Genomic DNA, 22722 nt, shown 5'->3' with positions numbered 1-22722 from the left:
TGTCTCATCCATCTAACGCCTGTGTGTCTCATCCATCTAACGCCTGTGGGTCTCATCCAACTAACGCCTGTGTGTCTCATGCAAATAACACATGTGTGTCATATCCATCTAACGCCTGTGTGTCTCATGCAACTAACGCCTGTGTGTCTCATCCATCTAACACCTGTATATTTCATCCATATAACGCTTGTGTGTCACATCCAACTAACACCTGGTGTATCATACAACTCACCCCTTGTGTCTCATCGAACTAACGCCTGTGTGTCTCATCCAACTAACGCTGTGTGTCTCATCCAACTAACGCCTGTGTGTCAAATCGAACTAACACGTGTGTGTCTCATTTAATTAAAGCCCGTGTGTCTCATCCATATAACGCCTGTGTGTCTCATCCATCTAACATGTGTGCCTCATCCATCTAACGCCTGTGGGTCTCATTCAACTAACGCCTGTGTGTCTCATCCAACTAACGCTGTGTTTCTCATCCAACTAACGCCTGTGTGTCAAATCGAACTAACACGTGTGTGTCTCATCTAATTAAAGCATGTGTGTCTCATCCAACTAAGGCCTGTGTGTCTCATCCATCTAACGCCTGTGTTTCTCATCCATTTCACGCCTCTGTGACTCATCCATCTAACCCCTGTATATTTCATCCATATATCGCTTGTGTGTCTCATCCAACTAACACCTGTGTGCCTCATACATCTAATGTCTATGTGTCTCATCCATCTAATGCCTGTGTGACTTATCCATCTAATGCCTGCGTGACTCATCCATCTAAGGCATTTGTGTCTCATCCATCTATTGCCTGTGTGTCTCAATCTCCTAACGCCTGTGTGTCTTATCCAACTAATGCCCATATGACACATCCATCTAAAGCTTGTGTGTCACATCCATCTATTCCGTGTGTCTCATCTACCTAACCCCTGTGTGTCTCATCCACCCAATGCCTTTGTGTCTCAGACACCAAATGCCTGTGTGACTCATCCAACTAAGGCCTGTGCGTCTCATGCAACTAAAGCCTGTGTGTTTCATCCACCTACGCGCTGTGTGTCACATGCAACTAACATCTGGTGTATCATACAACTCACCCCTGTGTGTCTCATCCAACTAATGCCATTGTGTCTCATCCATCTAAGGCAGCTATGTCTCATCCATCTTATGCCTGTTTGTCTCATCCTCTGAACGCCTGTGTGTCTCGTCCAACTAACCACTGTGTGTATCATCTAAGTAAACCCTGTGTGTCGCATCAATTAATGCCTGTGTGTGTCTACCATTGAAAACCTTTGTGGTCATCCTTCTTATGCCTAAGTGTCACTTCTATCTAACGCTTGTGTGTCGCATCAACTAATGCCTGTGTGTCTCATCCATCTAACTCGTGTGTCTCATCCAACTAACAGCGGTGTGCCTCATCCAACTAACGGCTGTGTGTTTCATCCACCTATCCCCTGTGTGTCTCATTCATCTAACGCCTGTTGGTCTAATCCATCTAACGCCTGTGTGTCTCATCCAACTCATGCCTGTATGTCAAATCTAATTTATGACTTTTTGTCTCATACAACTAACGCCTGTGTGTCTCATCCATCTAAGGCCTCTTTGTCTTATCCAACTAACGCCTGTGTGTCACATCCAACTAACTCCTGTGTGTTTCTACCATCTAACACATTTGTATCTCATCCATCTAATGCAGCTATGTCTCATCCATCTTATGCCTGTTTGTCTCATCCACCGAATGCCTGTGTGTCTCGTCCAACTAACTTCTGTGTTTATCATTTAAGTAAACCCTGTGTGTCACATCAATGAACGCCTGTGTGTCTTCCATAGAAAACTAGCGTGCTCATCCTTCTTCCGCCTGACAGTCATTTCTATCTAACGCTTGTGTGTCCAATCAAACATATGCCTGTGTGTGTCATCCAACTAACGCATGTGTGTCACATCCAACTAACATCTGTGTGTCTCATCCACCTATCCCCTGTGTATCACATCCAACTGACACCTGTGTGGCTCATCCAACTAATGCCAGTGTGTCTCATACAGCTAATGCCAGTGTGTCTCATCCAACACCTGTGTGTTTCTACCATCTAACACTTTTGTGTCTCATCCATCTAAGGCAGCTATGTCTCATCCATTTTATGCCTGTTTGTCTCATCCACCGAATGCCTGTGTGTCTCATCCATCTTACACCTGTGTGTTTCATCCACCTATGCGCTGTGTATCACAGCCAACTAATGTCAGTGTGTCTCATCCAACTAGCATCTGTGTGTTTTTTCCACCTATCCCCTGTGTGTCTCATCCAACCAACGGCTGTTTGTTTCATTCACCTATCCCCTGTGTGTCACATCCAACTAACACATGTGTGTCTCATCTAACTAAAGCCTGTGTGTCTCATCCATCTAACGCCTCTTTGTCTCATCCATCTAAGGCATTTGTGACTCATCCACCTAATGCCTGTGTGTCTCAATCTCCTAACGCCTGTGTGTCTTATCCAACTAACACCTGTGTGATTCATCCATCCAACGCCTGTGTGTCACATCCATCTATCCCGTGTGTCTCATCTACCTAACCCCTGTGTGTCTCATACACCCAATGCCTGTGTGTCTCACACACCAAATGTCTGTGTGACTCATCAAACTAACGCCTGTTTGTATCATCCATCTAAATCCTGTGTGTCTCATCCAACTAATGACTGTGTGTCTCATCCAACTAACGGCTGTGTGTCTCATCCAACTAACCCCTGTGTGACTCATCCAACTAACACATGTGTGTCTCAGCCATCTAACGCCTGTGGGTCTCATCCAACTAAAACATGTGTGTCTCATCCATCAAACACCTGTGTGTCTCATTCAAATAACGAATGTGTGTCTCATCCAACAAACGCCTGTGTGTTTCATCCAACTCACGCATGTGTGTCACATCCAACTAACACCTGTGTGTCTCATCCTACTAACGCCTTCGTGTCACATTGAACTAACAACTGTGTGTGTCATCCAACTAACACATGTGTGTCAAATCCAACTAACATCTGAGTGTCTCATCCAACTATCCCCTGTGTATCACATCCAACTGACACCTGTGTGGCTCATCCATCTAACGGCTTTGTGTCTCATCCAACTAATGTCAATGTGTCTCATTCAACTAGCATCTGTGTGTTTTTTCCACCTATCCCCTGTGTGTCTCATCCAACTAACACCTGTATGTCTCATCCAACTAACGCCTGTGTCTCTCATCCATCTTACACCTGTGTGTTTCATCCACCTATGCGCTGCGTGTCACATCCAACTAAAACCTGGTGTATCATACAACTCACCCCTGCGTGTCTCATCCAACTAACGGCTGTGTGTCTCATCCAACTAATGGCTGTGTGTCTCATTCAATTAACAGCTGTGTGTCTCATCCAACACATGCCTGTATGTTAAATCTAATTTATGTCTTTTTGTCTCAAACAACTAACGCCTGTGTGTCTCATCCATCCAAGGCCTCTGTGTCTCATCCAACTAACGGCTGTTCGTTTCATTCACCTATGCGCTGTGTGTCACATCCAACTAACCCCTAGTGTATCATACAACTCACCCCTGTGTGTCTCATCCAACTAACGGCTGTGTGTCTCATCCAACTAACGCCTGTGTCTCTCATCCATCTTACACCTGTGTGTTTCATTCACCTATGCGCTGTGTGTCACATCCAACTAATGTCAGTGTGTCTCATCCAACTAGCATCTGTGTGTTTTTTCCACCTATCCCATGTGTGTCTCATCCAACTAACACCTGTATGTCTCATCCAACTAACAGCTGTGTGTCTCATCCAAATAACGCCTGTGTGTCTAATCCAACTAACGGTTGTGTGTTTCATCCACCTATCCCCTGTGTGTCTCATTCATCTAACGCCTGTGTGTCTCATCCATCTAACGTCTATTGGTCTAATCCAACTAACGCCTGTGTGTCTCATCCAACTCATGCCTGTATATTAAATCTAATTAATGCTTTTTGTCTCATACAACTAACGCCTGTGTGTCTCATCCATCCAAGGCCTCTGTGTCTCATCCAACTAACGGCTGTGTGTGTTGTCCATCTAACGCCTGTGTGTCACATACAATTAACATCAGTGTGTCTCATACACCTATCCCCTATGTATCACATCCAACTGACACCTGTGTGGCTCATCCAACTAATGCCAGTGTGTCTCATCCAACTAATGCCAGTGTGTCTCATCCAACTAGCATCTGTCTGTTTCGTCCACTTATACCCTGTGTGTCTCATCCATCTAACACCTATGTGTTTCATCCACCAATGCACGGTGTGTCACATAAAACTAACAGCTGTGTGTCTCATGCAACTAACGCCTGTGTGTCTCATCCATCTTACACCTGTGTGTCTCATTCAACTAACGCATGTGTGTCACATCCAACTAACACATGCCTGTCTTATCCAACTAACGCCTGTGTGTCACATCCAACTAACGCCGGTGCATGTCATCCAACTAACGCAGGTGTGTCACATCCAACTAACATCTGTGTGTCTCATCCACCTATCTCCTGTGTATCACATCCAACTGACACCTGTGTGGCTCATCCAACTTATGACAGTGTGTCTCATCCAACTAGCATCTGTGTGTTTCGTCCACCTATTCCCTGTGTGTCTCATCCATCTAACACCTTTGTGTTTCATCCACCTGTGCGCTGTGTGTCACATCCAACTAACACCTAGTGTATCATACAACTCACCCCTGTGTGTCTCATCCAACTAACGCCTGTGTGTCTCATCCAACTAACGCCTGTGTGTCTCATCCAGCTAACGGCTGTGTGCCTCATCCAGCTAACGGCTGTGTGTTTCATCCACCTATCCCCTTTGTGTCACATCCAACTAACACCTGTGTGTCTCATCCATCTAAAGCCTGTGTGTCTCATCCATCTAAAGCCTGTGTGTCTCATCCATCTAATGCCTGCGTGCCTCATCCATCTAAGGAATTTGTGTCTCATCCAACTAACGCCTGTGTGTCTCATCCAACTAACGGCTGTGTGTTTCAGCCACATATCCCCCGTGTGTCACATCCAACTAACCCGTGTATGTCTCATCTAACTAAAGCCTGTGTGTCTCATCCATCTAATGCCTGTGTGTCTCATCCACCTAACACATGTGTGTCTCATCCATCTAGCGCATGTGTGTCTCATCCAACAAACATCTGTTTGTTTCGTCCACCTATCCCCTGTGTGTAACATCCAACTAACACCTGGTGTATCATACAACTCACCCCTGTGTGCCTCATCCAACTAATGCCATTGTGTCTCATCCATCTAATGCCTGTGCTTCTCATCCACTTAACGCCTGTGTGACTCATCCATCTAACGCACGTGTTCCTCATCCATCTAAGGCATTTGCGGCTCATCCACCTAATGCTTGTGTGTCTCAATATCCTAACGTCTGTGTATCTTATCCAACTAACACCTGTGTGACTCATCCATCTAACGCCTGTGTGTCACATCCATCTGTCCCGTGTGTCTCATCTACCTAACCTCTGTGGGTCTCGTCCACCCAAAGTCTGTGTGTCTCACACACCAAATTCCTGTGTGTCTCATCCAACTAATGCCTGTGGGTCTCATCCAACTAACACCAGTGTGTCTCATCTAACTAAAGCCTGTGTGTCTCATCCATCTAACGCCAGTGTGTGTCATCCATCTACTACATGTGTGTCTCATCCATCTAACGCCTGTGGGTCTAATCCAACTAACGCCTGTGTGTCACATCCAACTAACACCTGTGTGTTTCTTCCATCTAACACTTTTGTGTCTTATCCATCTAAGGCAGCTATGTTTGTCTCATCCTCCGAACGCCTGTGTGTCTCGTCCAACTAACCACTGTGTGTATCATCTAAGTAAACCCTGTGTGTCGCATCAATTAATGCCTGTGTGTGTCTTCAATTGAAAACCTGTGTGCTCATCCTTCTTATGCCAGAGTGTCACTTCTATCTAACGCTTGTGTGTCGCATCAACTAATGCCTGTGTGTCTCATCCATCTAACACGTGTGTCTCATCCAACTAACACCTGTGTGTCTCATCCAACTAACGCCTGTGTGTCACATCCAACTAACACCTGTGTGTCTCATCTAACTAAAGCCTGTGTGTCTCATCCATCTAACGCCTGTGTGTGTCATCCATCTAGTACATGTGTGTCTCATCCATCTAACGCCTGTGGGTCTAATCCAACTAACGTCTGTGTGTCTCATCCAACTAACGGCTGTGAGTCTCATCCAACTAACGCCTGTGTGTCACATCCAACTAACACCTGTGTGTTTCTTCCATCTAACACTTTTGTGTCTCATCCATCTAAGGCAGCTATGTTTGTCTCATCCTCCGAACACCTGTGTGTCTCGTCCAACTAACCCCTGTGTGTATCATCTAAGTAAACCGTGTGTGTCGCATCAATTAACACCTGTGTGTGTCTTCCATTGAAAACCTGTGTGCTCATCCTTCTTATGCCAGAGTGTCACTTTTATCTAACGCTTGTGTGTCGCATCAACTAATGCCTGTGTGTCTCATCCATCTAACACGTGTGTCTCATCCAACTAACACCTGTGTGTCTCATCTAACTAACACCTGTGTGTCTCATCCATCTAACGCCTGTCTGTCTTATCCATCTAAGGCATTTGTGTCTCATCCACCTAATGCCTGTGTGTCTCAATCTCCTAACGTCAATGTATCTTATCCAACTAACACCTGTGTGACTCATCCACCCAATGCCTGTGTGTCTCACACACCAAATGCCTGTGTGACTCATCCAACTAACGCCTGTTTGTCTCATCCATCTAAAACCTATGTGTCTCATCCAACTAACGCCTGCGTGTCTCATCCAAATAACGCTAGTTTGTCTTATCCAACTAACGGCTGTGTGATTCATCCACCTATCCCCTGTGTGTCTCATCCTCCCAAAGTTTGTCTGTCACTTCCATCTCATGCCTGTGTGTCAAATCTAACTTATGCCTTTTCGTCTCATCCAACTAACACCTGTGTGTCTCATCCAACTTACGCCTGTGTGTCTCATCCAACTAACGCTTGTGTGTCTCATCCATCTAACGCCTGTGTGTCTCATCCAACTAACGCCTGTGTGTCTCATCCAACTAACGCTTGTGTGTCTCATCCATCTACCACCTGTGTTTCTCGTCCAACTAACGCCTGTGTGTCTCATCCAGCTAACGGCTGTGTGCCTCATCCAGCTAACGGCTGTGTGTTTCATCCACCTATCCCATTTGTGTCACATCCAACTAACACCTGTGTGTCTCATCCATCTAAAGCCTGTGTGTCACATCCAACTAACACCTGTGTGTCTCATCCATCTAAAGCCTGTGTGTCTCATCCATCTAACACCTTTGTGTCTCATCCATCTAAAGCCTGTGTGTCTCATCCATCTAATGCCTGCGTGACTCATCCATCTAAGGAATTTGTGTCTCATCCATCTATTGCATGTGTGTCTCATCCAACTAACGCCTGTGTGTCTCATCCAACTAACGGCTGTGTGTTTCAGCCACATATCCCCCATGTGTCACATCCAACTAACCCGTGTGTGTCTCATCTAACTAAAGCCTGTGTGTCTCATCCATCTAATGCCTGTGTGTTTCATCCACCTAACATATGTGTGTCTCATCCATCTAGCGCATGTGTGTCTCATCCAACAAACATCTGTTTGTTTCATCCACCTATCCCCTGTGTGTAACATCCAACTAACACCTGGTGTATCATACAACTCACTCCTGTGTGCCTCATCCAACTAATGCCATTGTGTCTCATCCATCTAACGCCTGTGCTTCTCATCCACTTAACGCCTGTGTGACTCATCCTACTAACGCCTTCGTGTCACATTGAACTAACAACTGTGTGTGTCATCCAACTAACACATGTGTGTCACATCCAACTAACATCTGAGTGTCTCATCCAACTATCCCCTGTGTATCACATCCAACTGACACCTGTGTGGCTCATCCATCTAACGGCTTTGTGTCTCATCCAACTAATGTCAATGTGTCTCATTCAACTAGCATCTGTGTGTTTTTTCCACCTATCCCCTGTGTGTCTCATCCAACTAACACCTGTATGTCTCATCCAACTAACGCCTGTGTCTCTCATCCATCTTACACCTGTGTGTTTCATCCACCTATGCGCTGCGTGTCACATCCAACTAAAACCTGGTGTATCATACAACTCACCCCTGCGTGTCTCATCCAACTAACGGCTGTGTGTCTCATCCAACTAATGGCTGTGTGTCTCATTCAATTAACAGCTGTGTGTCTCATCCAACTAACGCCTGTGTGTCTCATCCAACTAACGGCTGTGTGTTTCATCCACCTATCCCCTGTGTGTCTCATTCATCTAACGCCTGTGTGTCTCATCCATCTAACACATGTGTGTCTCATCCATCTAACGTCTGTTGGTCTAATCCAAATAACGCCTGTGTGTCTCATCCAACACATGCCTGTATGTTAAATCTAATTTATGTCTTTTTGTCTCAAACAACTAACGCCTGTGTGTCTCATCCATCCAAGGCCTCTGTGTCTCATCCAACTAACGGCTGTTCGTTTCATTCACCTATGCGCTGTGTGTCACATCCAACTAACCCCTAGTGTATCATACAACTCACCCCTGTGTGTCTCATCCAACTAACGGCTGTGTGTCTCATCCAACTAACGCCTGTGTCTCTCATCCATCTTACACCTGTGTGTTTCATTCACCTATGCGCTGTGTGTCACATCCAACTAATGTCAGTGTGTCTCATCCAACTAGCATCTGTGTGTTTTTTCCACCTATCCCATGTGTGTCTCATCCAACTAACACCTGTATGTCTCATCCAACTAACAGCTGTGTGTCTCATCCAAATAACGCCTGTGTGTCTAATCCAACTAACGGTTGTGTGTTTCATCCACCTATCCCCTGTGTGTCTCATTCATCTAACGCCTGTGTGTCTCATCCATCTAACGTCTATTGGTCTAATCCAACTAACGCCTGTGTGTCTCATCCAACTCATGCCTGTATATTAAATCTAATTAATGCTTTTTGTCTCATACAACTAACGCCTGTGTGTCTCATCCATCCAAGGCCTCTGTGTCTCATCCAACTAACGGCTGTGTGTGTTGTCCAACTAACGCCTGTGTGTCACATACAATTAACATCAGTGTGTCTCATACACCTATCCCCTATGTATCACATCCAACTGACACCTGTGTGGCTCATCCAACTAATGCCAGTGTGTCTCATCCAACTAATGCCAGTGTGTCTCATCCAACTAGCATCTGTCTGTTTCGTCCACTTATACCCTGTGTGTCTCATCCATCTAACACCTATGTGTTTCATCCACCAATGCACGGTGTGTCACATAAAACTAACAGCTGTGTGTCTCATGCAACTAACGCCTGTGTGTCTCATCCATCTTACACCTGTGTGTCTCATTCAACTAACGCATGTGTGTCACATCCAACTAACACATGCCTGTCTTATCCAACTAACGCCTGTGTGTCACATCCAACTAACGCCGGTGCATGTCATCCAACTAACGCAGGTGTGTCACATCCAACTAACATCTGTGTGTCTCATCCACCTATCTCCTGTGTATCACATCCAACTGACACCTGTGTGGCTCATCCAACTTATGACAGTGTGTCTCATCCAACTAGCATCTGTGTGTTTCGTCCACCTATTCCCTGTGTGTCTCATCCATCTAACACCTTTGTGTTTCATCCACCTGTGCGCTGTGTGTCACATCCAACTAACACCTAGTGTATCATACAACTCACCCCTGTGTGTCTCATCCAACTAACGCCTGTGTGTCTCATCCAACTAACGCCTGTGTGTCTCATCCAGCTAACGGCTGTGTGCCTCATCCAGCTAACGGCTGTGTGTTTCATCCACCTATCCCCTTTGTGTCACATCCAACTAACACCTGTGTGTCTCATCCATCTAAAGCCTGTGTGTCTCATCCATCTAAAGCCTGTGTGTCTCATCCATCTAATGCCTGCGTGCCTCATCCATCTAAGGAATTTGTGTCTCATCCAACTAACGCCTGTGTGTCTCATCCAACTAACGGCTGTGTGTTTCAGCCACATATCCCCCGTGTGTCACATCCAACTAACCCGTGTATGTCTCATCTAACTAAAGCCTGTGTGTCTCATCCATCTAATGCCTGTGTGTCTCATCCACCTAACACATGTGTGTCTCATCCATCTAGCGCATGTGTGTCTCATCCAACAAACATCTGTTTGTTTCGTCCACCTATCCCCTGTGTGTAACATCCAACTAACACCTGGTGTATCATACAACTCACCCCTGTGTGCCTCATCCAACTAATGCCATTGTGTCTCATCCATCTAATGCCTGTGCTTCTCATCCACTTAACGCCTGTGTGACTCATCCATCTAACGCACGTGTTCCTCATCCATCTAAGGCATTTGCGGCTCATCCACCTAATGCTTGTGTGTCTCAATATCCTAACGTCTGTGTATCTTATCCAACTAACACCTGTGTGACTCATCCATCTAACGCCTGTGTGTCACATCCATCTGTCCCGTGTGTCTCATCTACCTAACCTCTGTGGGTCTCGTCCACCCAAAGTCTGTGTGTCTCACACACCAAATTCCTGTGTGTCTCATCCAACTAATGCCTGTGGGTCTCATCCAACTAACACCAGTGTGTCTCATCTAACTAAAGCCTGTGTGTCTCATCCATCTAACGCCAGTGTGTGTCATCCATCTACTACATGTGTGTCTCATCCATCTAACGCCTGTGGGTCTAATCCAACTAACGCCTGTGTGTCACATCCAACTAACACCTGTGTGTTTCTTCCATCTAACACTTTTGTGTCTTATCCATCTAAGGCAGCTATGTTTGTCTCATCCTCCGAACGCCTGTGTGTCTCGTCCAACTAACCACTGTGTGTATCATCTAAGTAAACCCTGTGTGTCGCATCAATTAATGCCTGTGTGTGTCTTCAATTGAAAACCTGTGTGCTCATCCTTCTTATGCCAGAGTGTCACTTCTATCTAACGCTTGTGTGTCGCATCAACTAATGCCTGTGTGTCTCATCCATCTAACACGTGTGTCTCATCCAACTAACACCTGTGTGTCTCATCCAACTAACGCCTGTGTGTCACATCCAACTAACACCTGTGTGTCTCATCTAACTAAAGCCTGTGTGTCTCATCCATCTAACGCCTGTGTGTGTCATCCATCTAGTACATGTGTGTCTCATCCATCTAACGCCTGTGGGTCTAATCCAACTAACGTCTGTGTGTCTCATCCAACTAACGGCTGTGAGTCTCATCCAACTAACGCCTGTGTGTCACATCCAACTAACACCTGTGTGTTTCTTCCATCTAACACTTTTGTGTCTCATCCATCTAAGGCAGCTATGTTTGTCTCATCCTCCGAACACCTGTGTGTCTCGTCCAACTAACCCCTGTGTGTATCATCTAAGTAAACCGTGTGTGTCGCATCAATTAACACCTGTGTGTGTCTTCCATTGAAAACCTGTGTGCTCATCCTTCTTATGCCAGAGTGTCACTTTTATCTAACGCTTGTGTGTCGCATCAACTAATGCCTGTGTGTCTCATCCATCTAACACGTGTGTCTCATCCAACTAACACCTGTGTGTCTCATCTAACTAACACCTGTGTGTCTCATCCATCTAACGCCTGTCTGTCTTATCCATCTAAGGCATTTGTGTCTCATCCACCTAATGCCTGTGTGTCTCAATCTCCTAACGTCAATGTATCTTATCCAACTAACACCTGTGTGACTCATCCACCCAATGCCTGTGTGTCTCACACACCAAATGCCTGTGTGACTCATCCAACTAACGCCTGTTTGTCTCATCCATCTAAAACCTATGTGTCTCATCCAACTAACGCCTGCGTGTCTCATCCAAATAACGCTAGTTTGTCTTATCCAACTAACGGCTGTGTGATTCATCCACCTATCCCCTGTGTGTCTCATCCTCCCAAAGTTTGTCTGTCACTTCCATCTCATGCCTGTGTGTCAAATCTAACTTATGCCTTTTCGTCTCATCCAACTAACACCTGTGTGTCTCATCCAACTTACGCCTGTGTGTCTCATCCAACTAACGCTTGTGTGTCTCATCCATCTAACGCCTGTGTGTCTCATCCAACTAACGCCTGTGTGTCTCATCCAACTAACGCTTGTGTGTCTCATCCATCTACCACCTGTGTTTCTCGTCCAACTAACGCCTGTGTGTCTCATCCAGCTAACGGCTGTGTGCCTCATCCAGCTAACGGCTGTGTGTTTCATCCACCTATCCCATTTGTGTCACATCCAACTAACACCTGTGTGTCTCATCCATCTAAAGCCTGTGTGTCACATCCAACTAACACCTGTGTGTCTCATCCATCTAAAGCCTGTGTGTCTCATCCATCTAACACCTTTGTGTCTCATCCATCTAAAGCCTGTGTGTCTCATCCATCTAATGCCTGCGTGACTCATCCATCTAAGGAATTTGTGTCTCATCCATCTATTGCATGTGTGTCTCATCCAACTAACGCCTGTGTGTCTCATCCAACTAACGGCTGTGTGTTTCAGCCACATATCCCCCATGTGTCACATCCAACTAACCCGTGTGTGTCTCATCTAACTAAAGCCTGTGTGTCTCATCCATCTAATGCCTGTGTGTTTCATCCACCTAACATATGTGTGTCTCATCCATCTAGCGCATGTGTGTCTCATCCAACAAACATCTGTTTGTTTCATCCACCTATCCCCTGTGTGTAACATCCAACTAACACCTGGTGTATCATACAACTCACTCCTGTGTGCCTCATCCAACTAATGCCATTGTGTCTCATCCATCTAACGCCTGTGCTTCTCATCCACTTAACGCCTGTGTGACTCATCCATCTAACGCACGTGTTCCTCATCCATCTAAGGCATTTGTGTCTCATCCACCTAATGCTTGTGTGTCTCAATCTCCTAACGTCTGTGTATCTTATCCAACTAACACCTGTGTGACTCATCCATCTAACGCCTGTGTGTCACATCCATCTGTCCCGTGTGTCTCATCTACCTAACCTCTGTGGGTCTCGTCCACCCAAAGTCTGTGTGTCTCACACACCAAATTCCTGTGTGTCTCATCCAACTAACACATGTGTGTCTCATCCAACTAATGCCTGTGGGTCTCATCCAACTAACACCTGTGTGTCTCATCTAACTAAAGCCTGTGTGTCTCATCCATCTAACGCCTGTGTGTGTCATCAATCTACTACATGTGTGTCTCATCCATCTAACGCCTGTGGGTCTAATCCAACTAACGTCTGTGTGTCTCATCCAACTAACGGCTGTGAGTCTCATCCAACAAACGCCTGTGTGTCACATCCAACTAACACCTGTGTGTTTCTTCCATCTAACACTTTTGTGTCTTATCCATCTAAGGCAGCTATGTTTGTCTCATCCTCCGAACGCCTGTGTGTCTCGTCCAACTAACCCCTGTGTGTATCATCTAAGTAAACCCTGTGTGTCGCATCAATTAATGCCTGTGTGTGTCTTCAATTGAAAACCTGTGTGCTCATCCTTCTTATGCCAGAGTGTCACTTCTATCTAACGCTTGTGTGTCGCATCAACTAATGCCTGTGTGTCTCATCCATCTAACACGTGTGTCTCATCCAACTAACACCTGTGTGTCTCATCCAACTAACGCCTGTGTGTCACATCCAACTAACACCTGTGTGTCTCATCTAACTAAAGCCTGTGTGTCTCATCCATCTAACGCCTGTGTGTGTCATCCATCTAGTACATGTGTGTCTCATCCATCTAACGCCTGTGGGTCTAATCCAACTAACGTCTGTGTGTCTCATCCAACTAACGACTGTGAGTCTCATCCAACTAACGCCTGTGTGTCACATCCAACTAACACCTGTGTTTTTCTTCCATCTAACACTTTTGTGTCTCATCCATCTAAGGCAGCTATGTTTGTCTCATCCTCCGAACACCTGTGTGTCTCGTCCAACTAACCACTGTGTGTATCATCTAAGTAAACCCTGTGTGTCGCATCAATTAATGCCTGTGTGTGTCTTCAATTGAAAACCTGTGTGCTCATCCTTCTTATGCCAGAGTGTCACTTCTATCTAACGCTTGTGTGTCGCATCAACTAATGCCTGTGTGTCTCATCCATCTAACACGTGTGTCTCATCCAACTAACACCTGTGTGTCTCATCCAACTAACGCCTGTGTGTCACATCCAACTAACACCTGTGTGTCTCATCTAACTAAAGCCTGTGTGTCTCATCCATCTAACGCCTGTGTGTGTCATCCATCTAGTACATGTGTGTCTCATCCATCTAACGCCTGTGGGTCTAATCCAACTAACGTCTGTGTGTCTCATCCAACTAACGGCTGTGAGTCTCATCCAACTAACGCCTGTGTGTCACATCCAACTAACACCTGTGTGTTTCTTCCATCTAACACTTTTGTGTCTCATCCATCTAAGGCAGCTATGTTTGTCTCATCCTCCGAACACCTGTGTGTCTCGTCCAACTAACCCCTGTGTGTATCATCTAAGTAAACCGTGTGTGTCGCATCAATTAACACCTGTGTGTGTCTTCCATTGAAAACCTGTGTGCTCATCCTTCTTATGCCAGAGTGTCACTTTTATCTAACGCTTGTGTGTCGCATCAACTAATGCCTGTGTGTCTCATCCATCTAACACGTGTGTCTCATCCAACTAACACCTGTGTGTCTCATCTAACTAACACCTGTGTGTCTCATCCATCTAACGCCTGTCTGTCTTATCCATCTAAGGCATTTGTGTCTCATCCACCTAATGCCTGTGTGTCTCAATCTCCTAACGTCAATGTATCTTATCCAACTAACACCTGTGTGACTCATCCACCCAATGCCTGTGTGTCTCACACACCAAATGCCTGTGTGACTCATCCAACTAACGCCTGTTTGTCTCATCCATCTAAAACCTATGTGTCTCATCCAACTAACGCCTGCGTGTCTCATCCAAATAACGCTAGTTTGTCTTATCCAACTAACGGCTGTGTGATTCATCCACCTATCCCCTGTGTGTCTCATCCTCCCAAAGTTTGTCTGTCACTTCCATCTCATGCCTGTGTGTCAAATCTAACTTATGCCTTTTCGTCTCATCCAACTAACACCTGTGTGTCTCATCCAACTTACGCCTGTGTGTCTCATCCAACTAACGCTTGTGTGTCTCATCCATCTAACGCCTGTGTGTCTCATCCAACTAACGCCTGTGTGTCTCATCCAACTAACGCTTGTGTGTCTCATCCATCTACCACCTGTGTTTCTCGTCCAACTAACGCCTGTGTGTCTCATCCAGCTAACGGCTGTGTGCCTCATCCAGCTAACGGCTGTGTGTTTCATCCACCTATCCCATTTGTGTCACATCCAACTAACACCTGTGTGTCTCATCCATCTAAAGCCTGTGTGTCACATCCAACTAACACCTGTGTGTCTCATCCATCTAAAGCCTGTGTGTCTCATCCATCTAACACCTTTGTGTCTCATCCATCTAAAGCCTGTGTGTCTCATCCATCTAATGCCTGCGTGACTCATCCATCTAAGGAATTTGTGTCTCATCCATCTATTGCATGTGTGTCTCATCCAACTAACGCCTGTGTGTCTCATCCAACTAACGGCTGTGTGTTTCAGCCACATATCCCCCATGTGTCACATCCAACTAACCCGTGTGTGTCTCATCTAACTAAAGCCTGTGTGTCTCATCCATCTAATGCCTGTGTGTTTCATCCACCTAACATATGTGTGTCTCATCCATCTAGCGCATGTGTGTCTCATCCAACAAACATCTGTTTGTTTCATCCACCTATCCCCTGTGTGTAACATCCAACTAACACCTGGTGTATCATACAACTCACTCCTGTGTGCCTCATCCAACTAATGCCATTGTGTCTCATCCATCTAACGCCTGTGCTTCTCATCCACTTAACGCCTGTGTGACTCATCCTACTAACGCCTTCGTGTCACATTGAACTAACAACTGTGTGTGTCATCCAACTAACACATGTGTGTCACATCCAACTAACATCTGAGTGTCTCATCCAACTATCCCCTGTGTATCACATCCAACTGACACCTGTGTGGCTCATCCATCTAACGGCTTTGTGTCTCATCCAACTAATGTCAATGTGTCTCATTCAACTAGCATCTGTGTGTTTTTTCCACCTATCCCCTGTGTGTCTCATCCAACTAACACCTGTATGTCTCATCCAACTAACGCCTGTGTCTCTCATCCATCTTACACCTGTGTGTTTCATCCACCTATGCGCTGCGTGTCACATCCAACTAAAACCTGGTGTATCATACAACTCACCCCTGCGTGTCTCATCCAACTAACGGCTGTGTGTCTCATCCAACTAATGGCTGTGTGTCTCATTCAATTAACAGCTGTGTGTCTCATCCAACTAACGCCTGTGTGTCTCATCCAACTAACGGCTGTGTGTTTCATCCACCTATCCCCTGTGTGTCTCATTCATCTAACGCCTGTGTGTCTCATCCATCTAACACATGTGTGTCTCATCCATCTAACGTCTGTTGGTCTAATCCAAATAACGCCTGTGTGTCTCATCCAACACATGCCTGTATGTTAAATCTAATTTATGTCTTTTTGTCTCAAACAACTAACGCCTGTGTGTCTCATCCATCCAAGGCCTCTGTGTCTCATCCAACTAACGGCTGTTCGTTTCATTCACCTATGCGCTGTGTGTCACATCCAACTAACCCCTAGTGTATCATACAACTCACCCCTGTGTGTCTCATCCAACTAACGGCTGTGTGTCTCATCCAACTAACGCCTGTGTCTCTCATCCATCTTACACCTGTGTGTTTCATTCACCTATGCGCTGTGTGTCACATCCAACTAATGTCAGTGTGTCTCATCCAACTAGCATCTGTGTGTTTTTTCCACCTATCCCATGTGTGTCTCATCCAACTAACACCTGTATGTCTCATCCAACTAACAGCTGTGTGTCTCATCCAAATAACGCCTGTGTGTCTAATCCAACTAACGGTTGTGTGTTTCATCCACCTATCCCCTGTGTGTCTCATTCATCTAACGCCTGTGTGTCTCATCCATCTAACGTCTATTGGTCTAATCCAACTAACGCCTGTGTGTCTCATCCAACTCATGCCTGTATATTAAATCTAATTAATGCTTTTTGTCTCATACAACTAACGCCTGTGTGTCTCATCCATCCAAGGCCTCTGTGTCTCATCCAACTAACGGCTGTGTGTGTTGTCCAACTAACGCCTGTGTGTCACATACAATTAACATCAGTGTGTCTCATACACCTATCCCCTATGTATCACATCCAACTGACACCTGTGTGGCTCATCCAACTAATGCCAGTGTGTCTCATCCAACTAATGCCAGTGTGTCTCATCCAACTAGCATCTGTCTGTTTCGTCCACTTATACCCTGTGTGTCTCATCCATCTAACACCTATGTGTTTCATCCACCAATGCACGGTGTGTCACATAAAACTAACAGCTGTGTGTCTCATGCAACTAACGCCTGTGTGTCTCATCCATCTTACACCTGTGTGTCTCATTCAACTAACGCATGTGTGTCACATCCAACTAACACATGCCTGTCTTATCCAACTAACGCCTGTGTGTCACATCCAACTAACGCCGGTGCATGTCATCCAACTAACGCAGGTGTGTCACATCCAACTAACATCTGTGTGTCTCATCCACCTATCTCCTGTGTATCACATCCAACTGACACCTGTGTGGCTCATCCAACTTATGACAGTGTGTCTCATCCAACTAGCATCTGTGTGTTTCGTCCACCTATTCCCTGTGTGTCTCATCCATCTAACACCTTTGTGTTTCATCCACCTGTGCGCTGTGTGTCACATCCAACTAACACCTAGTGTATCATACAACTCACCCCTGTGTGTCTCATCCAACTAACGCCTGTGTGTCTCATCCAACTAACGCCTGTGTGTCTCATCCAGCTAACGGCTGTGTGCCTCATCCAGCTAACGGCTGTGTGTTTCATCCACCTATCCCCTTTGTGTCACATCCAACTAACACCTGTGTGTCTCATCCATCTAAAGCCTGTGTGTCTCATCCATCTAAAGCCTGTGTGTCTCATCCATCTAATGCCTGCGTGCCTCATCCATCTAAGGAATTTGTGTCTCATCCAACTAACGCCTGTGTGTCTCATCCAACTAACGGCTGTGTGTTTCAGCCACATATCCCCCGTGTGTCACATCCAACTAACCCGTGTATGTCTCATCTAACTAAAGCCTGTGTGTCTCATCCATCTAATGCCTGTGTGTCTCATCCACCTAACACATGTGTGTCTCATCCATCTAGCGCATGTGTGTCTCATCCAACAAACATCTGTTTGTTTCGTCCACCTATCCCCTGTGTGTAACATCCAACTAACACCTGGTGTATCATACAACTCACCCCTGTGTGCCTCATCCAACTAATGCCATTGTGTCTCATCCATCTAATGCCTGTGCTTCTCATCCACTTAACGCCTGTGTGACTCATCCATCTAACGCACGTGTTCCTCATCCATCTAAGGCATTTGCGGCTCATCCACCTAATGCTTGTGTGTCTCAATATCCTAACGTCTGTGTATCTTATCCAACTAACACCTGTGTGACTCATCCATCTAACGCCTGTGTGTCACATCCATCTGTCCCGTGTGTCTCATCTACCTAACCTCTGTGGGTCTCGTCCACCCAAAGTCTGTGTGTCTCACACACCAAATTCCTGTGTGTCTCATCCAACTAATGCCTGTGGGTCTCATCCAACTAACACCAGTGTGTCTCATCTAACTAAAGCCTGTGTGTCTCATCCATCTAACGCCAGTGTGTGTCATCCATCTACTACATGTGTGTCTCATCCATCTAACGCCTGTGGGTCTAATCCAACTAACGCCTGTGTGTCACATCCAACTAACACCTGTGTGTTTCTTCCATCTAACACTTTTGTGTCTTATCCATCTAAGGCAGCTATGTTTGTCTCATCCTCCGAACGCCTGTGTGTCTCGTCCAACTAACCACTGTGTGTATCATCTAAGTAAACCCTGTGTGTCGCATCAATTAATGCCTGTGTGTGTCTTCAATTGAAAACCTGTGTGCTCATCCTTCTTATGCCAGAGTGTCACTTCTATCTAACGCTTGTGTGTCGCATCAACTAATGCCTGTGTGTCTCATCCATCTAACACGTGTGTCTCATCCAACTAACACCTGTGTGTCTCATCCAACTAACGCCTGTGTGTCACATCCAACTAACACCTGTGTGTCTCATCTAACTAAAGCCTGTGTGTCTCATCCATCTAACGCCTGTGTGTGTCATCCATCTAGTACATGTGTGTCTCATCCATCTAACGCCTGTGGGTCTAATCCAACTAACGTCTGTGTGTCTCATCCAACTAACGGCTGTGAGTCTCATCCAACTAACGCCTGTGTGTCACATCCAACTAACACCTGTGTGTTTCTTCCATCTAACACTTTTGTGTCTCATCCATCTAAGGCAGCTATGTTTGTCTCATCCTCCGAACACCTGTGTGTCTCGTCCAACTAACCCCTGTGTGTATCATCTAAGTAAACCGTGTGTGTCGCATCAATTAACACCTGTGTGTGTCTTCCATTGAAAACCTGTGTGCTCATCCTTCTTATGCCAGAGTGTCACTTTTATCTAACGCTTGTGTGTCGCATCAACTAATGCCTGTGTGTCTCATCCATCTAACACGTGTGTCTCATCCAACTAACACCTGTGTGTCTCATCTAACTAACACCTGTGTGTCTCATCCATCTAACGCCTGTCTGTCTTATCCATCTAAGGCATTTGTGTCTCATCCACCTAATGCCTGTGTGTCTCAATCTCCTAACGTCAATGTATCTTATCCAACTAACACCTGTGTGACTCATCCACCCAATGCCTGTGTGTCTCACACACCAAATGCCTGTGTGACTCATCCAACTAACGCCTGTTTGTCTCATCCATCTAAAACCTATGTGTCTCATCCAACTAACGCCTGCGTGTCTCATCCAAATAACGCTAGTTTGTCTTATCCAACTAACGGCTGTGTGATTCATCCACCTATCCCCTGTGTGTCTCATCCTCCCAAAGTTTGTCTGTCACTTCCATCTCATGCCTGTGTGTCAAATCTAACTTATGCCTTTTCGTCTCATCCAACTAACACCTGTGTGTCTCATCCAACTTACGCCTGTGTGTCTCATCCAACTAACGCTTGTGTGTCTCATCCATCTAACGCCTGTGTGTCTCATCCAACTAACGCCTGTGTGTCTCATCCAACTAACGCTTGTGTGTCTCATCCATCTACCACCTGTGTTTCTCGTCCAACTAACGCCTGTGTGTCTCATCCAGCTAACGGCTGTGTGCCTCATCCAGCTAACGGCTGTGTGTTTCATCCACCTATCCCATTTGTGTCACATCCAACTAACACCTGTGTGTCTCATCCATCTAAAGCCTGTGTGTCACATCCAACTAACACCTGTGTGTCTCATCCATCTAAAGCCTGTGTGTCTCATCCATCTAACACCTTTGTGTCTCATCCATCTAAAGCCTGTGTGTCTCATCCATCTAATGCCTGCGTGACTCATCCATCTAAGGAATTTGTGTCTCATCCATCTATTGCATGTGTGTCTCATCCAACTAACGCCTGTGTGTCTCATCCAACTAACGGCTGTGTGTTTCAGCCACATATCCCCCATGTGTCACATCCAACTAACCCGTGTGTGTCTCATCTAACTAAAGCCTGTGTGTCTCATCCATCTAATGCCTGTGTGTTTCATCCACCTAACATATGTGTGTCTCATCCATCTAGCGCATGTGTGTCTCATCCAACAAACATCTGTTTGTTTCATCCACCTATCCCCTGTGTGTAACATCCAACTAACACCTGGTGTATCATACAACTCACTCCTGTGTGCCTCATCCAACTAATGCCATTGTGTCTCATCCATCTAACGCCTGTGCTTCTCATCCACTTAACGCCTGTGTGACTCATCCATCTAACGCACGTGTTCCTCATCCATCTAAGGCATTTGTGTCTCATCCACCTAATGCTTGTGTGTCTCAATCTCCTAACGTCTGTGTATCTTATCCAACTAACACCTGTGTGACTCATCCATCTAACGCCTGTGTGTCACATCCATCTGTCCCGTGTGTCTCATCTACCTAACCTCTGTGGGTCTCGTCCACCCAAAGTCTGTGTGTCTCACACACCAAATTCCTGTGTGTCTCATCCAACTAACACATGTGTGTCTCATCCAACTAATGCCTGTGGGTCTCATCCAACTAACACCTGTGTGTCTCATCTAACTAAAGCCTGTGTGTCTCATCCATCTAACGCCTGTGTGTGTCATCAATCTACTACATGTGTGTCTCATCCATCTAACGCCTGTGGGTCTAATCCAACTAACGTCTGTGTGTCTCATCCAACTAACGGCTGTGAGTCTCATCCAACAAACGCCTGTGTGTCACATCCAACTAACACCTGTGTGTTTCTTCCATCTAACACTTTTGTGTCTTATCCATCTAAGGCAGCTATGTTTGTCTCATCCTCCGAACGCCTGTGTGTCTCGTCCAACTAACCCCTGTGTGTATCATCTAAGTAAACCCTGTGTGTCGCATCAATTAATGCCTGTGTGTGTCTTCAATTGAAAACCTGTGTGCTCATCCTTCTTATGCCAGAGTGTCACTTCTATCTAACGCTTGTGTGTCGCATCAACTAATGCCTGTGTGTCTCATCCATCTAACACGTGTGTCTCATCCAACTAACACCTGTGTGTCTCATCCAACTAACGCCTGTGTGTCACATCCAACTAACACCTGTGTGTCTCATCTAACTAAAGCCTGTGTGTCTCATCCATCTAACGCCTGTGTGTGTCATCCATCTAGTACATGTGTGTCTCATCCATCTAACGCCTGTGGGTCTAATCCAACTAACGTCTGTGTGTCTCATCCAACTAACGACTGTGAGTCTCATCCAACTAACGCCTGTGTGTCACATCCAACTAACACCTGTGTTTTTCTTCCATCTAACACTTTTGTGTCTCATCCATCTAAGGCAGCTATGTTTGTCTCATCCTCCGAACACCTGTGTGTCTCGTCCAACTAACCACTGTGTGTATCATCTAAGTAAACCGTGTGTGTCGCATCAATTAACACCTGTGTGTGTCTTCCATTGAAAACCTGTGTGCTCATCCTTCTTATGCCAGAGTGTCACTTCTATCTAACGCTTGTGTGTCGCATCAACTAATGCCTGTGTGTCTCATCCATCTAACACGTGTGTCTCATCCAACTAACACCTGTGTGTCTCATCTAACTAACATCTGTGTGTCACATCCAACTAACACCTGTGTGTCTCATCTAACTAAAGCCTGTGTGTCTCATCCATCTAAAACCTGTATGTCTCATCCAACTAACGCCTGCGTGTCTCATCCAAATAACGCTAGTTTGTCTTATCCAACTAACGGCTGTGTGATTCATCCACCTATCCCCTGTGTATCTCATCCTCCCAAAGTTTGTCTGTCACTTCCATCTCATGCCTGTGTGTCAAATCTAACTTATGCCTTTTTGTCTCATCCAACTAACACCTGTGTGTCTCATCCAACTTATGCCTGTGTGTCTCATCCAACTAATGCTTGTGTGTCTCATCCATCTAACGCCTGTGTGTCTCATCCAACTAACGCCTGTGTGTCTCATCC

The sequence above is a fragment of the Narcine bancroftii genome, unplaced genomic scaffold (genome assembly GCF_036971445.1).
Source record: "Narcine bancroftii isolate sNarBan1 unplaced genomic scaffold, sNarBan1.hap1 Scaffold_287, whole genome shotgun sequence".
Lineage (NCBI taxonomy): Eukaryota > Metazoa > Chordata > Chondrichthyes > Torpediniformes > Narcinidae > Narcine > Narcine bancroftii.
Note: the sequence above shows the minus strand (reverse complement) of the source record.